The sequence below is a fragment of the Scyliorhinus torazame genome, chromosome 23 (assembly GCF_047496885.1).
Source record: "Scyliorhinus torazame isolate Kashiwa2021f chromosome 23, sScyTor2.1, whole genome shotgun sequence".
NCBI classification, from domain to species: domain Eukaryota; kingdom Metazoa; phylum Chordata; class Chondrichthyes; order Carcharhiniformes; family Scyliorhinidae; genus Scyliorhinus; species Scyliorhinus torazame.
The window spans coordinates 6,230,756-6,250,163 of NC_092729.1; the positions used below are offsets into that span (position 1 = coordinate 6,230,756).

At 46.8% G+C, this 19,408-nt stretch overlaps 2 long non-coding RNA genes across 2 annotated transcripts in view; both read right to left on the reverse strand.

Annotated features, from left to right (window-relative positions):
- The window catches only part of LOC140399565 (uncharacterized), a 358,239-nt gene that overhangs the window by 267,301 nt on the left and 71,530 nt on the right, over positions 1–19,408 (reverse strand). The gene's annotated exons all lie outside the window — the stretch shown is intronic.
- LOC140399563 (uncharacterized) lies at positions 16,414–19,314 on the reverse strand. The gene is made up of 2 exons (XR_011937719.1): positions 19,008–19,314; positions 16,414–16,684 (listed from the first exon to the last, which is right to left on the reverse strand). It is a non-coding gene; the product is annotated as an uncharacterized lncRNA (long non-coding RNA).

Sequence of the window (19,408 nt, forward strand, 5' to 3'; positions counted from 1 at the left end):
GCCTGTACAGGTAGACTGAGGGAGAATTCAGAATGTCCAAATTACATAACAGCACGTCTTCAGGACTCATGGGAGTAAACCGGAGCAGCCCTAAGATACCGATGCAGAAACGGGGATAACGTGCAGACTCCGCACAGACAGCGTCCCAAGATGGGAATTGAACCCGGGACCCTGGCGCTGTGAAGCAACAGTGCTTGCTGGCTTCCTTCATCGTATTGAAAACAACATTGAACTTTTCAGAAGACGCGCTTCCTCTCCGGAAGTTTCGGTCTGGCTCCACCAATCACAGGAAACAATAGGAGATGACTGAAACTGCCACAAATCCCGATTGGCTGACTGACAAGTCTATCGATTTGACAACACATGTTCCGCCACAGAATCAAAAGGGCCGCTCCGGATTAGTCCATCAGGATCGGGGTATTCAAAGGTCCAAAGACTGTAATGTAAACAGATATCGCAAAGGGCGCAGGAATGTTGTAGCAGCTAACAAAATGATTTTAGATTAAAGCAGACAGAAGAACGGAGATAAAAAAAGGAAACACAAAAGAGACAAAAGTTTTATAATAATGTCCTTACACCGATGCAATGTTACAACCGAGGTGTTTGTTTTCATGAGTGCTGAGGGGGGTGGCGGCTCCCTGACCTCAGGGTCTGTGCGTGGCATAGAGAGCTCCCTCTTTGCCCCAACTACCGACGACGGGCGCCACAATCTCCATCCCGGAGCTTTTGTCTGAATTGTACCGGCGTTTCATGAGGAGCGATTGTCCCTGCAGGCGCGTTCCTCTGGCACATAAACCCCGAGAGCAGCCCGCGTGGAAAGCGTTTGTGAATTATTCTTGAACAAGGGGACAACATTTGCTATCCTCCAGTCTTCTGGCACTATTCCTGTAGACAAAGATGACTTAATGATCAAAGCCAACGGCTCAGCAATCTCCTCCCTATCTTCCCAGAGAATCCTCGGTTAAATCCCATCCGGCCCAGGAGACTTATCTATTTTCACACTTTCCAGAATTTCTAACACCTCTTCCTTATGAACCTCAAGCCCTTCTAGTCTCGTAGCCTGAATCTCAGTATTCTCCTCGACAACATTGTCCTTTTTTGCGTGAATACTGACGTATACCCGAAGATCACATGCTGAATGTCCTTGACTGCTGAAATGTTCCCCGACTGGAAGGGGACATTCCTGCCTGGCGGTTGTCGCTCGATGTCCGTTCCTCTGTTGTCGCAGCGTCTGCATCGGCTCGCCAATGTACCACGCTTCGGGGCATCCTTTCCTCCAGCGTATGAGGTAGACAACGTTGGCCGAGTCACCTGAGGATGTACCGCATATCCGGTGGGTGGTATTCTCATGTGTATTGGTGGTGCCCTTGTCTATGATCTGGCACGTCTTGCACAGGTTGCCATGGCTGAACTTTGTGGTGTCGCGGTCACTGTTCTCGTGAAGGCTGGGTAGCTTGCTGCAAAGTTTGCGCGATTGTTTGAAGGCAAGAAGTGTGGGTGTGGGGATGGCCTTAGCAAGATGTTCGTCTTCATTGATGACGTGTTGAATGCTCCGGAGAAGATTTGCTAATTTCTTGAGAATAACAGAGCTCCAGCAATCTCTGTCCAGTTCCGTTCAACAAGCTGCGTCGGCGATTCCACACTAGGGGTGAAGACCGCGAGACGATCCACTCCCTCGGACCTGGGAATTCTGCTGACAGCAAGAATAAGTGTCTCTCAGAACTGATCCTTGAAATCAGGGTGTGACTGACGGGTCGTAGTTAAATTAGGTAAATTGGACTGTCGCTTATTGATAAGTGAAGATTAAAACACCTTTCTGATCACGATTGAATTGATATATTTACTGTGAACCCGTCTGCAGTCTCCTTGGTTGCCTATTGGGTTTTCCCTTGTCACAATAATGTGTCATGTTTCTCTTTACAGGGTCCACGTTAAGCGGGTCCAGTTTCTTACAGTTCAGAAATGAGCCGTGTAAATTCATTATCGATCAGAGCTGTCTTGTGTACATCACCAAACTGCGGAAGGTCATTTGTCAGAGCAGGACACTGGGTCATTTTGTTCCAGCTTGTGGTGTGAAAGACTGCTGTTTGTCTTTGTGGAGTTTGTCTCGCCTGGTGCACAGATTAACAACCTGCCTGTTAAGTGAGGGCTCCCTGAGCATCACTGATCCATTGAAACCAGTAGGCCGCGTGAGACAGCAGCTAACGGACAGGGGGCGATGGAAGGTCGCTGTTCGCTGAAACTTGATGCTTTATCCCAGTGCCCACAGCAACCCCTGGTGCTCAGGCTCTGTGCCAATCCAGTGCGAGTTTATAACCGATAACTGCTTCCTCCTGTGTTGTGCCATCGGGAACCACAAAGCTGGAGTCCTCTCCAGGGTACAGGCCTGGGTAAATAGTCTGGAGAACCTGAGTTGTCCAAGCATCAGGATCTCTCTCTGGCCATTGCTAGTATTGTTCACAGCAAAGGGTGAAATCAGTGCTGTCTGGTACCAGTTCTGCTGCTGGGCTTGTCAGAAAGCTGCCTGATAGATGGCAGATTCCCACCTACAGGAATTCACTCCGGAGTTTCTGTCAGTATTTACTCCATTAAAACTACCTCTCGAGACCGGCAGAATGCAGTGGAGTTATTGACCTGTAGCTGGGATATCGATCGAGGATACCATGTCGAAACCACATGTCAGTGAGCCAGCATTCCCCATGTCTGAGGACCTCCGACTCCCCTGTAGCTGAGCCTGGGTCTGGGAGGTGCCCAGTTTCGGCAAGTCGCCACGGGGATCTACTAAACAGGACTTATTGATGAGGATGCCCCGTAATGACGGGAGAGACTGACTCACACGTCTCATGCTGCAATAGTTAGACTGTTAGCCACTGGCGAGAGCTAGATGCAACTGGTGACAACCAGATTGAGCACGGCACTGTCACACTGACACTGTCAACCGCAGACACATAACCCTCCAGATTAGTACACCGCAACAGTATGGGAGGAGGCCATTCAGTCCCTCTAGTGTCTTAACCCGGAACAGGTGCAGGAGGCCAATCACTACCTCTAGTCGATTACACAGGGACAGGAGGAGGAGGCCATTCATTCCCTTGTCTTTGTTGCACTACAATAGGAGCAGCAGGCGGCAATTGAATTCCTCGAGCCCGAACAGGCGGTTGGAGGATATTCACTCTTTCAATCATTTACAGGATAACAGAAGGAGGAGGAGATGATTTGGTCCCTCAAGTCAGCTGGACCAGAACATAAGGATGAGGAGGAGCCCATTCAGTCCCTCGAAAATGTTACAGCTTAACAGGAGGAGGAAACCTTCAGTATATCAAGTTAGCGCCACAAAGACAGGAGGTGGCCATTCAGCCCTTCGAGTTTGTTACAACAGAATCCGGGGAGGTGCTTCAGTCCCTAAAGACTGGTAAACAAGAATGGGAGGCGCAGCCCATTCGGTACCTCATCTGCTAGTCCGTAATAGGAGGAGGTTACCGCTCAGTCACTCAAGTCTGTTGTACGGAAACTGGAGCAGATCGTTCAATCTCTCGTGTCTGTCACACAGGAATAGGATGAGCTGATAATAATAATCTATAGAGTTCATTCAGTCCGTTGACTCAGTTATACAGTAACAGTTATTCGGCCACTCGCTCCTTTTGCAGAGTATTTAGCGACGATATCTGTACTCCATTCACCACCAGTATCCCTACTGATACACATCAGCCCAGACTACTGCTGCACATGTCAAGGTGGCACAGTCTGAATAGGAGCCCTTCAGTCCCAGAGCTGCTCATCGATTTCCTGCAAACCATCTGCCGTCTTCCCCATTGAAAGACAGCAGCCTTCGCCCACTGTGCTGCAGTTACTGGGGAAGCTCTGGGCAGGAGCCCTTGACAAGTCGGAAGAAGCCACTATACAGGAACCAGGGGAGTATAGGATGGAGGAGGGTTGTTCAGTTGGTAACATTGGGCATGTTGTTGTTAAACATCAAAATTATCAGGTGTATTCGTTGTTTTTTATTACAGGATGGTGGTCAAGTGGCAACTGTCCCAGGTCGGTCCCAGTGGTGGTCCCAGGTCGGTGTAACAGAGGAGATTGGGGGATTCATGGAGGGAAAGGGAAGTTGAACAATGAGAACATAATGTATCAGATTGAACAAATTCAGGAATTTACATCCTCTTACTCGTCCTCGCGTTTCTCCCAGTTCCGCCCTGGCCCCTGTTTTCCTGGTGGCATTGCCAGCTCAGGATAGTGTCCTCGGCCCATCCATCTTCAGCTGCTTCATCAATTATTCTCCTTCGACAATAATGTCTGTGATGCTTGACTTGTCTGTGAGACACTCACCCAATTTCCACACAAGCCCCAGATGTTAATAATGAGACCTTTGCAGGGTCCACAGAACTGCTTTTGCCGTTCTTATTTCCGGTTCCAAGGTCGATGCCGGGTGATCCACTTTTGTTTATTTGTGACCTGAATGTACTTTGATACAACTCAGTAACTTTCTCGGCCCTTTCAGAGGACAGTTAAGATTCAACCACATTGCAGTGACACTGGAGTCACTTGTAAGTCAGAGAAGGTAAGGAAGTCAGATTTCCTTCCCTAAAGGACATTAATGAACCGATGGATTTTGACTACAATTGAAAATGAAATGAAATGAAAATCGCTTATTGTCACAAGTCGGCTTCAAATGAAGTTACTGTGAAAAGCCCCTAGTCGTCACATTCCGGCGCCTGTTCGTGGAGGCTGGTACGGGAATTGAACCGTGCTGCTGGCCTGCCTTGGTCTGCTTTAAAAGCCAGATCTATAGCCCTATGCTAAACCAGCCCCTATTGACAATGATTTCAAGGTGATCATTAGACTTTTAATTCTAGACTTTGTTTCTTCTGTATTTCAAATTCCACCAACTTCCGTGGTGGGATTGGAACCTGTGCCCCCAGAATAGCCCTTCTTCAATGGATTACCAGTTAAGCGATAATACCACAATGTTCTTCTGAAGCACAAAGAAGGAGGACGCGCCCCTCCTCCACTCTCTTTCCAGAGCTACCACACTCTGCAGCCCCTGCACCATTTGCCGGTCATGTTACAGCCCCAGATACTCCCTAACTACAGTCCCCATTCCTCGCCCAGGCCTGGGTCACCAAGTCCTCTGTCCTCCCTGAAAGTATGCAGCAGCTCACAATGCATCTTCCAGAAACCCATCCACAGGACCTCTACTTCCCACAACAGAATTAAGTCAACATCTCTTCAGCTGCAAGTCATATCCCTGGATCATTTGGCATAACACTAGACGGGTTAATCTTGTTGCTAAACACCTGAGGAAGGAGCAGTGCTCCGAAAGCTAGTGTTTGAAACAAACCAGTTGGACTTTAACCTCACACCAGTCCAACGCCGGCATCTCCACATTCTGAACATATGTTCAGCAGAGAGTGTCTAACACAGATCCCCAGTGGACAGGCATGGGCCAAGTTTCAAAGACACGCGTCAGCGCTGCAGAAATCCTCTGTCCAACATGGCGCTGCACACTGGAGACGCGAGGAACGGAACCCAGGATTTCAGGTTGTCTGAACTCTATCACAGCAGCACAAGTGACTCTCTGGAGGCAATATCAAAACTAGGGAGAGATCCTGAGGGATTTACATTCACTGAAATCCTGGATTCGGACACATTCTTAAAGGCAACACATTGTGGGGATCTCTGAAAAAGTAATGCGACAAATTAGAGGTGGAGGTAATTCACAGGAATAGGGAAGGTAAAATGCAGGGACTGGTAGATTGATTGACATAGCTCATTGATGTCACATTCGGAAGTCACCTCACATTATCTACCCAAGCTGGATACACCCGGACACGATATCTGTCCAGCATGTGGCGATTGACAGGTCACTCTGGAAGTGACCAACAGTGTGGATGTACCATTTATGGATCGAGATTTCCGCAGCACAGGTTCAAGAGGGGCTGGATCAGTAAAAATAACGGTTTCAGGAAGACACATGGGGCTGGATTCTCCGATTCTGGGACTATGCCCCGATGCCGCCGAGGGAACGGTGGAGCTTTATGCCTGAAAAAAAAGAGTAAAACGGCAACCGAGGCTCAGTGCAGCTGGGGCTGAGCAGGACGGCAGCATCGGGCATCCGGTCAGGACGGAGCATCGGGGAGAGGGCCTCAGGAAATGGCCTGTCACCGGTAGCAAAACGGGATTTCGGCGTCGGCGGCCGGATAATCCAGATGCAGGGTTATGGAAGGGGAGATTGTGGAGTCGGGGAATATTTCCAGGCGCTGTTTCAACGGGAACCAGCAAGAACAGTTCGGGAATTGGACACAGATTTGGTTAATGAGATGGACACAGTCTTGGGGGGGGGGGAATGGGTCAGGTGGAGAGCAAATTAAGGACTGTGCCAGGGCGGCATGTGATCGGGGTCAGTGAGCACAACGACAATGGATAACGGGAATGTCACCAGAGATTGGGATGAGCTTCGATCCTGCAGCTTTGTAACAGGAAGGATGTTCAGCAGAGAATTGGATAGTCGATCTTTAATTCACATTGACAGCTGGGGTTAGCCAGAGAGTGATATTCTGCATGTGACAGTGGACATGATTAACGATAGAATATATATGTTCTCAGAAATCAGCTCAGGGTAAAGAATAACAGAAGTTGTAATTAGTCTTGACAGTCTCAGGTACAGGAAGGGAGCCAGTGGATAGGGAACAGAGTCTGCGATGGGAACAGATGTCATTGTCCATGATCCGTGACTTAAATAAGAAGGAGAGCGATACTTGAAAAATGGATAACAAATATAGTAGCAGCATATAGGGACTTGTCAGCAATTCCACTGGGAGTGAGAGGAGAGAGTGAAGTATAAAAATGTTAAAGTAATTTGCAGTGTTTTGCAGAGGTAATAACTGGATTCAGAGACTTAGCTGGTACAACAGCAGAAAACTGGGCGGAGTTAATGACAAGAACAGTAATGCAGTTAAACAGAGTTTATGTAATAAATATCTGGAAAGTGAGACTCACCAGACACACCGACCATGGCCACGATCGGATAGTATCCCGTTTGAATAAGCATAAGTTCAACTTCAATCCTGAATGCTAATCGAATCGAGTCTTGGGAAATATAGTCAAGAGCCTCGAATAAACTCCTTCCCATTGTTGTGACGTTCCAATCTATAGTTTTCGGATTCTGATGCATTGTTACCACGTCCCGGTCTATTGTTCTCAGATTTGTGTCCATGCTCCCCTTTTCCGTGGAGCTATTGATCACTGTCAGTGTTGGAGTTGATGCTCCGACTGACTGTTTGGGGTAACTGTATAACAGTTTTCCTTGCATACATGATTGGCTCTTTTGTTATCAGTATTGTGGGTATTGTTGTGAGAACAAAGAAGAATGAAAAGTACAGCACAGGAACAGGTCTTCTAAGCCTGCAGCGACCATGCTGCCCGTCTAAACTAAAACCTTCCGGACTTCCAAGGTTCATATCTCTCTTTTCCCATCCTATTCATGTATTTGTCAAGACGCCTCTTAAATATCACCATCGTACCTGCTTAGACCACCACCCCGGCAGAGAAGTCTAGGCACTCACTACCCTCTGTGTAAAGAAAAATTCCTCGGACATTTCCTCTAAACTTTGTCCCTCGCACCTTAAGTCTATGTCCACTAGTAATTGACTCTTCCAGTCTGGGAAAAAAGCTTCTGACTTTCCACTTAAACAAATGAACGACAATCGCTCTCCTCAACTCCTCTGAGACCTCATCTGTAGCTAATGAGGGTACAGCGATTTATGTCAAGGCCCAGAAATTTCATCCCTTGCCTTGCAAAGTATTTCTTCAGGCCCTGGGGACTCATCTACTCTGATGATTTTCAAGACGCTTCACGGACAGGTACAGAATGGGGGTAGATACAGAATACAATGCACACTGGACTTTCTCTTCAAACACTCCAGGACAGGTACAGCACAGGGTTAGCTGAAGAGTGAAGCTCTCTAGTCCCTGCCCCATCCAACAATCCCAGGACAGGTTAAGCATGGAGTTATATGCAGAGCAAAAATCAAACTGCACTGTCCCCATAAAACTCTCCCAGGACAGATACAGCACAGGGTTAGAAACAGTGTAAATCTCCCTCAACACTGCCCCATCAAACACTCCCAGGAAAGGTACAACACAGGGTTAGAAACAGAGTAAGTCTCTCTCTACACTGCCCCATCAAACACTCCCGGGACAGGTACAGCACGGGGTTAGATACTGAGTAAAGATCCCTCTTCAGTGACCCCATCAGACTCCCAGGACAGGTATAGCACAGGGTTAGAAACAGAGTAAATCGTCCTCTACACTGCCCCATCAAACACTCCCAGGCCAGCTGCAGCACGGGGTGAGATACAGAGTAAAGCTCCCTCTACACTGCCCAATCAAACACTCCCAGGCCAGCTGCAGCACGGGGTTAGATACAGAGGAAAGCTCAATCTACATGTTCCCCATAATGCATTACCAGGACAGGTAGATATGAACAGGAGTAGGCTATTCAGGTTGTCGACGTGCTGTGCTGTGCAACACGACCATGGATGATAATCCTCTTCAATGCCTTCCCACACTGTCGCCCTAATCCTAATGTCATTGGGATTTGGAAATTGTCAATCTGTGCTTTAATCCCAGTCAATAGCGTTATATGACAGTGGATACATCCCCTGGAATGAGGGACTAAGTTCGACAGGGAATTGTTGGCCCAAGCTCAGCTCGCCTCCTTGCTATCAGCGAAACACCTCATACCCTGCCCGGGTCAATCTCGAACCACACCAGGACAAGCCAGGTAACTCGGTCGCCACATCGGGCACTCATCGTGGATTGCCTAACCCAGCAAAGACAGACGCTGGCTTCTTGTATCTACGGATTGACTTCGCTGACACCAAACTCGTTTTTATTAAAGTCCATCAATGGGACGTGGGCTGCCGCAGAGCTCCACAGTCTGTTGCCCATCCCCAGGTGCGTTTCCAAAGGCAGTGTGTCAGCTGCCTTCTTGAACCTGTTGCCATCTCGACTGGGTTTGGTTAATCCGCGGCGCTGTTAAGGAGGGAGTGCCAGGAGTTTGATCCAGGAACAGTGCCGATATATTCCCAAGACCGGGAGTTCAGTGACTTAGAGGGGAGCATCCTGGTGGTGGGGTTGCCGAGTATCTTTTGCAGTTGCCCTAATAGCAGTCGAGGACGTCGTTTTGGAAGTTGCTGTCTAAGGAAACTTGTTGAGTTGCTGCAGTGCATCTTGTAGATGGTACACACGGCTGCCAGTGTACATCGCTGGCAGAGAGTTGGAATATGTGTGGAATGGGGAACAATCGGGCGTGGCTCCTTCATCCAGGATGGTGTCGAGCTTCTTGAGAGTCTTAGGAGCCGCGCTCGGCCAGGCGAATGGAGACTACCCCATCACACTCCTGGCTCGTGTCCTTGTCGGTGGCGGACAGGCTTTGGAGTGGCTGGAGGGGGAGGGGTCAGGAGGTGAGTTCCGCTCTGCAGGATTCACAGCTTCTGACCTGCCGTGGTAGCCGCCGTATTCATACTGCTGGGGCCAGTTCAGTTTCTGATCAATGGTAACACACATAATGTCCGCAGTGGGGGAGGGGGAAATTCTGTGATGGTGATGCCATTGAATGTCAAGGGAAGATGGTTCGGTCCTCTCTTGTTGGAGATGGTCGCTGCCTGCGAATTGTGTGGCATGAACCTTTCCTGAAGACGGTTCTCAAAATTGAGCGAGGAAGGAACGACGACAAAGCCCCCTGGAAAGGAAGTGGAAACCATCATTTGAAACTGGCCCCATTCAGTTCTCGGAAGCGCGAGGCCTTTTTCGTCTTACCCCAGGACCAGCTGGCCACCGCCTGCGGGTTCATTGCCCGAGCCAGCCAGGCCACGGCACAGGAAGCTCTGCGGCCGTATATCGTTCAGCCACTTCGCCGATCATGCATGGGCATAGACCAGATGGGAGAACTTGCAAGAGAAACAGTTTATCAGCAGTATCTGAACGTTGACAATAAATCTGACCTCAAGAAGTGCGAACAAGTTGGAACAATGAACAATTTCTTTTTACACGACGTTCCCACACATGTAGTAATCCTGGGATCCAGATACAATTACAGCATCAATGAAACGTTTGGGCTAACGGGTTTTGAAATCTATTGAGAGGGTCCCTTGCGGAGTAGTTAATTAGAGACAGTGTTAGGTTTCGGGAGATGATGACGTGAACGGGAGGAGCCTGCGGGTCAAGCAGTCCGGTGGGGAGGTTCAGTTTTAGTTTTGTGGTTGGTAGGCGAGTCGAGAGGCTCCTGAAAAAATACGGCCAGACATTCTGCGTTGTTCTGTCAGGGGTTCAAGTCGACCTTTGAAAACAGTCTCTATGGACATCTTCATACAGCATGTGTTCCCGAGCGCTCACTGCATCGCAAAGTGGATTGAGAGGCGAGATAGTTTGGCCGTCTGAGTGGAAGTAACGATAGCAGTTAAGGATTACTAGGGCGCTGTGTTAATTGGGATTGATTAGGGGTAATTGCGAGTTATTTTCTGGTGTGATATTAAAGATATTTTAATGCTGCGGTGGTAATACAGTTTTGTTTTAATAAGCCCTGGGCGGGATTCTCCATTGCTCGACATCAAAATCGGAAACGGCGATCGGGCAGAGAATAGTTCCTGACGCCGAAACCAGGCAGGGCAATGGCGGGGGGGGGGGGGGAAGAATAGCTTCCGACGCCGAAATTGCAGCGTGCGCCGGTTTAGTGCTGAATCGCGATGTCCAAATCGGTGTCATTGCGACACGTCCCGCACATAGTTGCAACCGCGTTCGTATCTCATTATCGGCCCCTCCCGCGATGCTCCGCCTCCGATGGGCCGATTTCGTGATGCGTGGTCCACAAACAAAGAATCCAGCCACATATCCTCATGTCTTCAGAAATCAATCCTGGAGCGCGGTATCCTTTCCTCCCAGTCTGACGGAATTAAAGAGAGCTATTGAACTTCCTGTTCCGTGTGCCAGTGCACCATCATCACCATCGACTGCTCAACCGAGTAGTCCAATGTCCACCATTTTTCGGTAAGCCCTTTCGGGGATTTGTGAGAAGTGGACTGTCGATCACACTTCTCCTTCCACGCCGAATGGATGATTTTAGGAACATTGGGTTCGACGTATTGGGGCAATTAAAGGGTTAAAACCCTGCGGTAATAGTGTGTTCGATTGCAGTGGTCATGTTTTTCTTTTAATGTGCATTGTTTGAAAATGAATGAAATGAAAATGGCTTATTGTCACAAGTAGGCGTCAAATGAAGTTACTGTGAAAAGCCCCTCGTCGCCACATTCCGGCGCATGTTCGGGGAGGCTGTTTTGGAAAAGGCTGGTGTTTGCAAGAGCCAGGAGGTGAAAGTGACCCAAAGGAATGTGGCTTTCAGTCTGAACCATTGGACTGTAGTTTGTCTGTTGAATGTCTCCGAGGATCTCAGGTGCTTCTCGGAGAGAGGCGTGGCGGGGTAGATAAAGGGTTCGATATTGCATTGTTCGTGAAGTCTTGTTTTACGAAACGCGTTGCACAAAATTGCAATATTTGCAGTTGAACATGAATGTTCACGTCCAAGATCCCCGTCAAACCACAAGAGGCAGGAGCGGAAGTCGGCCGCTCGGCCATTCAGTGGCCGTGGCCGATCGAATGAGATAAACCCCAACTTGTACTTTCCCGTCTTAGTCTCAGTAACGCTCGAATCCCTCACTGATCAAAAATTCGTCATTGAATCAGAGAATCCCCAGTGCAGAGGCAGGCCACTCAACCGATCGAGTCCACCCCGACCCCCCAAAAGAGTATCTTGTCCTCGTACAATCTCTGGAACCCAACCCAAACGATTGGACATTAAGGGGCAATTTAGCATGGTAAATCCACCTAACCTGCACATCTTTGGCATGTGGGACGAAACCGGAGCGCCCGGAGGAAACCCACGCAGACACGTGGAGCAAGTACAAACTCCACACGACAGTCACCCGAGGCCGGTAACGAACCTGCGTCACTGGAGCTCTGCGGATGCTCCGCAAAATACTGCGCTGTCCAAGGCTGTCTCTCTCAGTCTCGAACACATTTACCAACCCAGATTTAATCGAGGCGTTCCAAAGGACAAATTAGATGTTTAGATAGAGGAGAGCGATCTAGATAGATAGATAGATAGTAGTTAGATAGATAGATAGACAGACAGATAGGTAGATAGATAGATAGAGAGAGTTAGATAGATAGAGACAGAGAGAAGAGGGAGACAGGGAGAGAAAGAAGATTCATAGATAGGTAGATAGCTAGATAGATAGATAGGTAGATAGATAAGACCATAAGACATGGGAGCGGAAGTAAGGCCATTCGGCCCATCGAGTCCACGGCACCATTCAATCATGGCTGATTTCAACTCCATTTACCCGCTTTCATTTAATATGTCCCAAGAGTAATTGGAGGAACTGTATGTCATGGCAGAGGTGAAACTCTTCACTGGTGTCGGGAGAATCCAGTAAGTGTGTTTTCTCATCTTCAGGAGCAATCTAACATATCTATTCACAATTCTCGTGATATTTCATGGAGACACAGAGATAATCTGTTTCATTTCATAAATGAGTCTGGAACAATTTGTAGAATATTTGCAAGCTGCTAAAGTAATCTTCAAAACAGATCTTCAGGTTACTTCCATTCTCATGCTCTCATTATTGGCAGGAGGTTATCAGCAAATCGTGCCCGGTTTAGCTGCATGACCTAAATGTTATTGAAACAAGGATATCAATCTGTGATTTCATCACAACTAAATCAGACACAGGGGACAATGTTCAGACTGAGATAATTTCACAGAATGTGCATGTATTTCACTCGCCTTTTTAGTCTGCTGCAGCTGAGAATATCACAGATGTAATTCTGAAAAATGAACAAACACTAACACCCTTCAAACTGTACAGCAGGGCTCAGAGTGCTCAGAGTTCATCTTTCAATCTCCTCATGTCCTATCCTCTTTGTTCTGAACAGTACTGTGGTTTCATGGTATCCGCCAATCTGTACATTATTCTGCGACATGTTTTTCCCTCTTTCTGGGTTAGGGGCCATTCGGGGAATGTTCAATAATTACACGCTGCTGAATGAATATATTTTGTTTGGTGGAATAAATATGAACTAAATACAATAAATAAATACAACAAATATCCTCTCGCTGCTGTGGTCTTCAAGGCACAATACTTCTTTCGAAAAGTATACAAATGACTAAAAGCAAATAAAGCAGATTCTGATAGCTTATTTTAATTCGATATTGATCATTCGGCGCGTGTCTGCGAAGTTTCCTCATTTTCGTCAATGCAGAAGCTGGCCCTACCAATCAGCTCAGAGCTCTTGCAGTATTGACGGAAGCACCGGCCAAATGCGGTGACAGGTCCCCTTTGCGTCTGTTCCATGCAGGCAAGGGAGCGCAGGTAGGAGGGCGCAGCTCCGCCAGTCTCACCGCTGACGTCATATCCAGCAGCCCACTCAGAGTCTGCAGACAAAGTCGAACAGTTTGAGGAGGCTGGGTGTTTACATTTGTGAATCTGCATCCTCTGATGCTGTTGTACAAACTTTGTCTGAGAAGTTATATTCAAAGCATTGTGACATTGTTTACTTCAGAATTCTTTCGTTCTGAGACAGTGTACTGCGTGACAGTGGCCATGTTCCCCTTTCTTTGTAATTTCGAGTTGAAACTACAGTTTTCCTCTCTGATGTTCATTCTTTTTACTACCTTTGTAACACTGATCCCTACCAGCATGCTTGCTAGGTTTTATGGCACTTTCTATTCTTGTTCTAATCTCATTCACTTTGTGATCATTTGCAGGATATGCTTTGCTGTCTGTACTTCTCAGCGACCCTCAAGGATAATTTAGTCAGTGTTCAGATCAGGAAACTTTTATTAATTGTATCTCCTCATCCCGCCTGCTGCAAACGAGCAAAACACTGAGATATTTATCTGCAGAGGAGCAGATATCAAATGTATTTCATAAGAAACAGAGCTTCAACTTTTAACTGTCCCCAGCATTTTTCTCCCCATCTCCATCTCTGACAATATAATTATAATGTTCCACACCCCTCGCTTCGACACCGTCATTCAACTGCATCATGGCTGACCCGGTAGAACACCGCAATGTTCCCCCACAATCTTGTTATCCCGGTAATCTTTCAGATCGAGAAATATGTCGGCATCTGTCTTGAATATGTTCAATGACTGAGGGTAGTGGGTGCCTGGAACTCGCTACCGGAGGAGGTGGTGGAAGCAGGGACGATAGTGACATTTAAGGGGCATCTTGACAAACACATGAATCTGATGGGAATAGAGGGATACGGACCCAGGAAGTGTAGAAGATTGTAGTTTAGTCGGGCAGCATGGTCGGCACGGGCTTGGAGGGCCGAAGGGCCTGTTCCTGTGCTGTACATTTCTTTGTTCTTTGTTCTTGTTTGACTGAGCCTGCAGAACTTTCTGTGGTAGATTCTCAACACATTGAGGAAAGTGTTTCTTCCTCGTCTATGTCTAAAATGGTCGCATTGTAATTTGGGGATATATCCTCAGGCTGGGGGAAACTTGCATTCTGCATCTGCCCTTTAGTGTTCTGGAAAGTAATGCCTGTTTCAATTAGATAATTTCTCATTTTTCGCTACTCTAGACTATAGCATTAAACCACAATGTAGACTGGGATGCTCACTAACCTGCGTTGGACGTTTCTCAGATCCGCCTGAACAGGTATATTTGGAATCACTGGCTTTCGCTCCGAAGCATCAGGTGAGTCTGAAGGAGCTGTGCTCCGAAAGATAGTGATTCCAAACAAACCTGTTGGACATTAACCCGGTGCTGTAATATTTATTACTATAGAAAATAACTCCAGTATCCTCAATTTCGCGTGGGAGGACACCCACACTACAGGATGGATCATCCTATAAAATCGATGCTGTGCAATCTCGTTTACACATTTATGCTCCTTTACTTAAGGAGGCCAAAACTGTACTCGGTGGTCCAGGTGTTGTCTTACAATGGCTCGATGCAATTACAGCAAAACGTGTATATTTCTGTACTCACATCGTCTTGCAATGAAGGCCAGCATAATTCTGCCTTCCTAGTTGATTGCTGAATCCGCATGTTAGCATATAGTTACATATAAGCAATGATATGCAAGGCCCTTCGGATATCAAGCCTCCACAACCTCTCACGACTTTGGAAATACTCTCAGTTTTTCTCTGCTCCCTTTTCTTTAATGATAACATTACATGTTTCCACATCATTGTCCATCGTCGTAATCATCAATAGTCTTTGAGCCTGCCTGAATCCCTTGATACCTCCTTACATTGAAATCACTGATGATATACCCATCTACGTCTATGCCAGCAGAAAAATTGGAACGAACTATTGATATCTAAACACGCCCCCACCCTCGGCACATCAAAGACCTTTACATAGAATGTGAGCAGTTGGAGCCCAAGTCGAGATGCGAGGGTTGCCCCATTTTAACCATGCTCCGGTAACTTGACAATCACCCACGTATTGCTATATTTCGATTATGTATTTTATACTTTTTTGAATCCATGCCAGTGTATCATTGCAAATCCCAATTAACCCAAATGTTGCTCATTAACCTGTGTTGGACGTTACTCAGATCCGCCTGAAAATGCAAATGCATCACATTCAGGGGCTCCTCCGATCTATTCTGCCACTTAAGTTCCGGAAAAAAAGCAATAGTCTTGCCGAATATACTTTCTATTTCATATGCCCATGTTGGCTCTTTGTTGGAAGCCTGCCATGGGGCCCTTTAATATTTAGATTGCAACTGTGGTGATCATAGAATTTACAGTGCAGAAGGAGGCCATTCAGCCCATCGAGTCTGCACCGGCTCTTGGAAAGAGCACCCTACCCAAGGTCAACACCTCCACCCTATCCCCATCACCCAGTAGGGAATTGATTAATGACAAGGTGTATTAATTATCCAAAGATTACAGATACAAATATTGTTCCAATGTGCTCAGCTCCAATATTGGCTCCGGTGCCATTTTCATTATGTTAGCGTTAAACGTCTTATTTTTCTCGATGAAGAGCCTCTGTGCTGAAGCAACACCTTTTGGTGTAACCTTTTCCAGACACCACTTACATTTTCAAATTCTTGCTTCGATATTAAACATATTTATTTTCCCTCCAGATTTCGCACAGCTGAAGATATATGAACAGTTTTGACATATTATCTATTGACGATTTATGTTCAAACAAATTAGTTACTCGTTTACACTGCTCCGTGTGTAAGGTTCAAATTACATTGGATCACATGTGAAAGGTTCCGAAGCTGAATGCATAGACTTGCAGTTAATACATTTTGGAACGTTTCACGCCTGATACCAATTCAATATATTTGCATTTACTACAAATCAAGAGGCCGAAGCCGAACCCTTGGTTCATCCAACTTTATTCCCACTTCCGCATAATCTTTTATATCAAAGACTCACAAATCTCATTTAATTTACATAACTTTTATCAGTCCCAACTATTCCACGAAGTATCATATTGAGTATTCTGTCCACTCGCTGGGAGAAACTACCTTCTCAATTCCACAGCTCATATTTTTAGGTCAACTCTGACTTCTCGGTTTTAAGCTTGGTGATGTCTCCATGTTATATTAATACAGAAAATTCTGGATAGGTTCAGCAAGTCCGGCAGCGTCTATGCAGAGAAATAGAGTTAGAGTGTTGGATCTGAATGAGCCTGGTAACAGACGGACTCTGCTCACTCTATGACATGTTTTGGAGGATGGGACAATCATCAAATGGAAGTTGGGAGTCTGTTGACCTGTACGTTGCTTGGATACAGTCGAGTCTGGTTGGCTCTGAATGTCCTCTGTGACGATCAATCAGTTAAGTGTCCCAAAGCCACAGACATAAAGCAATGGGCAAGTGTGGTGACAAAACTGCTGTGAAGTGAACATGCAAGGAATTGGCAGTTACAAACAGAGTTGTACAGGCCTTTTGGCCTCCAGCACCACTGTTTCCCTTCGGAGAGGCAATCAAATGGTAATCTGCTTTCAAGCTGGACCAGGTAATGGGTTGGGGTATTTGGCATCGACGGGGTTCATTCGAGAACGAGTGCTAGCAGGAGATTTTAAAAGTTCAATTTGAGGGCAGAACGTGAACCCAGTGCAGAATGTTTTGATGAATATATTTTGGGATATCCTGTTAGTTCTGAGTCACCGTCCTTCCTGCTAGTGGCGAAGTACCTCTTTATTTCAACTAAAGCATCTTCGAGTTGAAACCACTATTTTTTCCACTGTGACACCCAACTTGTACTGCTGTCGTCTCTAATACTGACCACAATATTGGCTGATTTCTGTGCCTTGTCTCCAGTTTTCTGGTTGCCTAAAGACGCTGTGTGATATTTGGCGAATTGTTGCCTTTATCACTTAAACAAATAAACACTGTTCCTGAATAATTCAAGCAATGGTCACACCCGGCAGTAGTTAATAAAACAACTTCCTCATGCAGTCTGCTGGAGCTATGCACGTCACTGAGCAATGGATCTGGAGAGTGAGCCAACACTAACGCTGAAAATGTTGCAGTCATTGTGATCAGAATTTCACTTCGAGTTGCCATATATCAAAACGTCTAGGGCAGATGTGCAGCTTAGGTGGGGCTATGGGAAGAGGGAGGGCAGTGGGCCTTGGTGTCAGGCTCTATCGGAGGTGTCGCTGGAGACTTGATCGGCCAAATGGCCGCCTCAGGAGTTCTATGGATTCTATGGTTGAAATATAAAACATTGTGCAACACAGGCTTGAATGCATTAAATGATCGAATGTCGTACACTCGGTGAGAAATGTCCTCCACTCCATTTAAATGGGTTAATCTTGGTTGTATACTGTGCCCACTAAAAATATTTCCCCACTTGTTGTGAACATTCTCTCAACACCGAGCCTGTCTAACACACTCTGAAATGTTTGTGCTTCTATACAATCACTTTCCATTCTTCTCAGCGCCATTAACTTTAGGCCCAACTGACTCTGCTTTCCCCCACAAGCCAACATCTTCATCGTGGGAGTCAGTGAAACTTCTCTGATCTGCAGCTAATGCAAGTTGCAGGGTTACAGTTGCTCTGTGGAGTTCTATAAAAAGTTTATTTTTGCCATTCTACTCAATCGTCCAAGAACAAGAGTCCATTGTTGTTGCTCGCAATTTATTGTACCTTCAGTGTATTTCTTTGTGACTCATGTACACGGGCACATTGATCCATCTCCGCCATTACATTCTTCAGTCTTCTTCCATTGGATCCAGAAATATCCAGAACTCTCCGTTAATTTGCTAATACTCTATTCTTGCTCATATGCTAACCACAACGATATGAATTTTCATATTTTACTGCACTTCTGTCCACTGTTTCCTCACTTGCAATTGCAAATGGAATATAGCCACACTTTCACTTTATTGGATCTGGCCATTGCCGGCCATCGCTCTCTCTCTCTCTCTCTTCTTTCTCTGTAAATCGCTCTCTCTCTCTCTCCCTCTCTCTCTCTTTGTCTCCCTTACTCTATCCCCTCCCATCTCTCTCTCTCTCGCTCTCTCTCTATGCCTCCCTGTCTCTCTCTCTCACACTGCCTCTCCCTGCCTCGTCTGTCAATGTGTCTTTCTCTCTCTCTCTCTCCCTCTCATAGACACATGCATACACACACTGTATCTCTGTGTCTCTATCCGCCTCTGTCTCTTTCTCTTTCTCTGTCTGTCTTTCTACCTCTCCCAATGCCTCTCTTTTCCCTCTGTCGCCCTATCTCTTCCTATCTTTTTCACTTTATCTGTCTCTGTCTGTCTGTCTGTCCGTCTCTCTCTCTCTCTCTCTCACCCTGTATTCCGTCAGCCCCTCTCTTCCCTCCGGATTTCAGAAAGCGATTGACCAGACAGCGTAGTCCTTATTAAGTGTGGCTGCCTGTGACGGGGCTGCCCATTTGCGCACAGCAAGATCCCACGAGCGACGGTACTCAATGTAATTTAAAATGCTAACTCACCAGGGTCGAGGATGGGAGGTAGAGGGCAGAAAATGGCCTCCTCCTACTCATGTGTAACAGGCTCGACGAGGAGGAGGGGAAGCTGCATGGAATCCTCCTGTTATTTTGCAACATGCTGGTGGAGTGGGGGAGTTAATGGCGTCCTTCCTTTTCCTGTGTAACAAGTTCGACGGGGAGGAGAGGAAGCTGAATGGGCTCCTCCTGTTACTTTGAAACATGCCTGTGGAGGGGGGACTGAATAGCCTCCTCCTTTTCCTGTGTAACAGGTTTGAGGAGTGGCGGCTGATTGACCTCCTCCTGCTCCTGTGTAACAGGTTTGAGGAGTAGAGGGGCTGATTTAACTTCACCTGCTCATGTGTAACCCCATGGAGGAGAGCGGCTGAATGGCCCCCTCCTGTTCC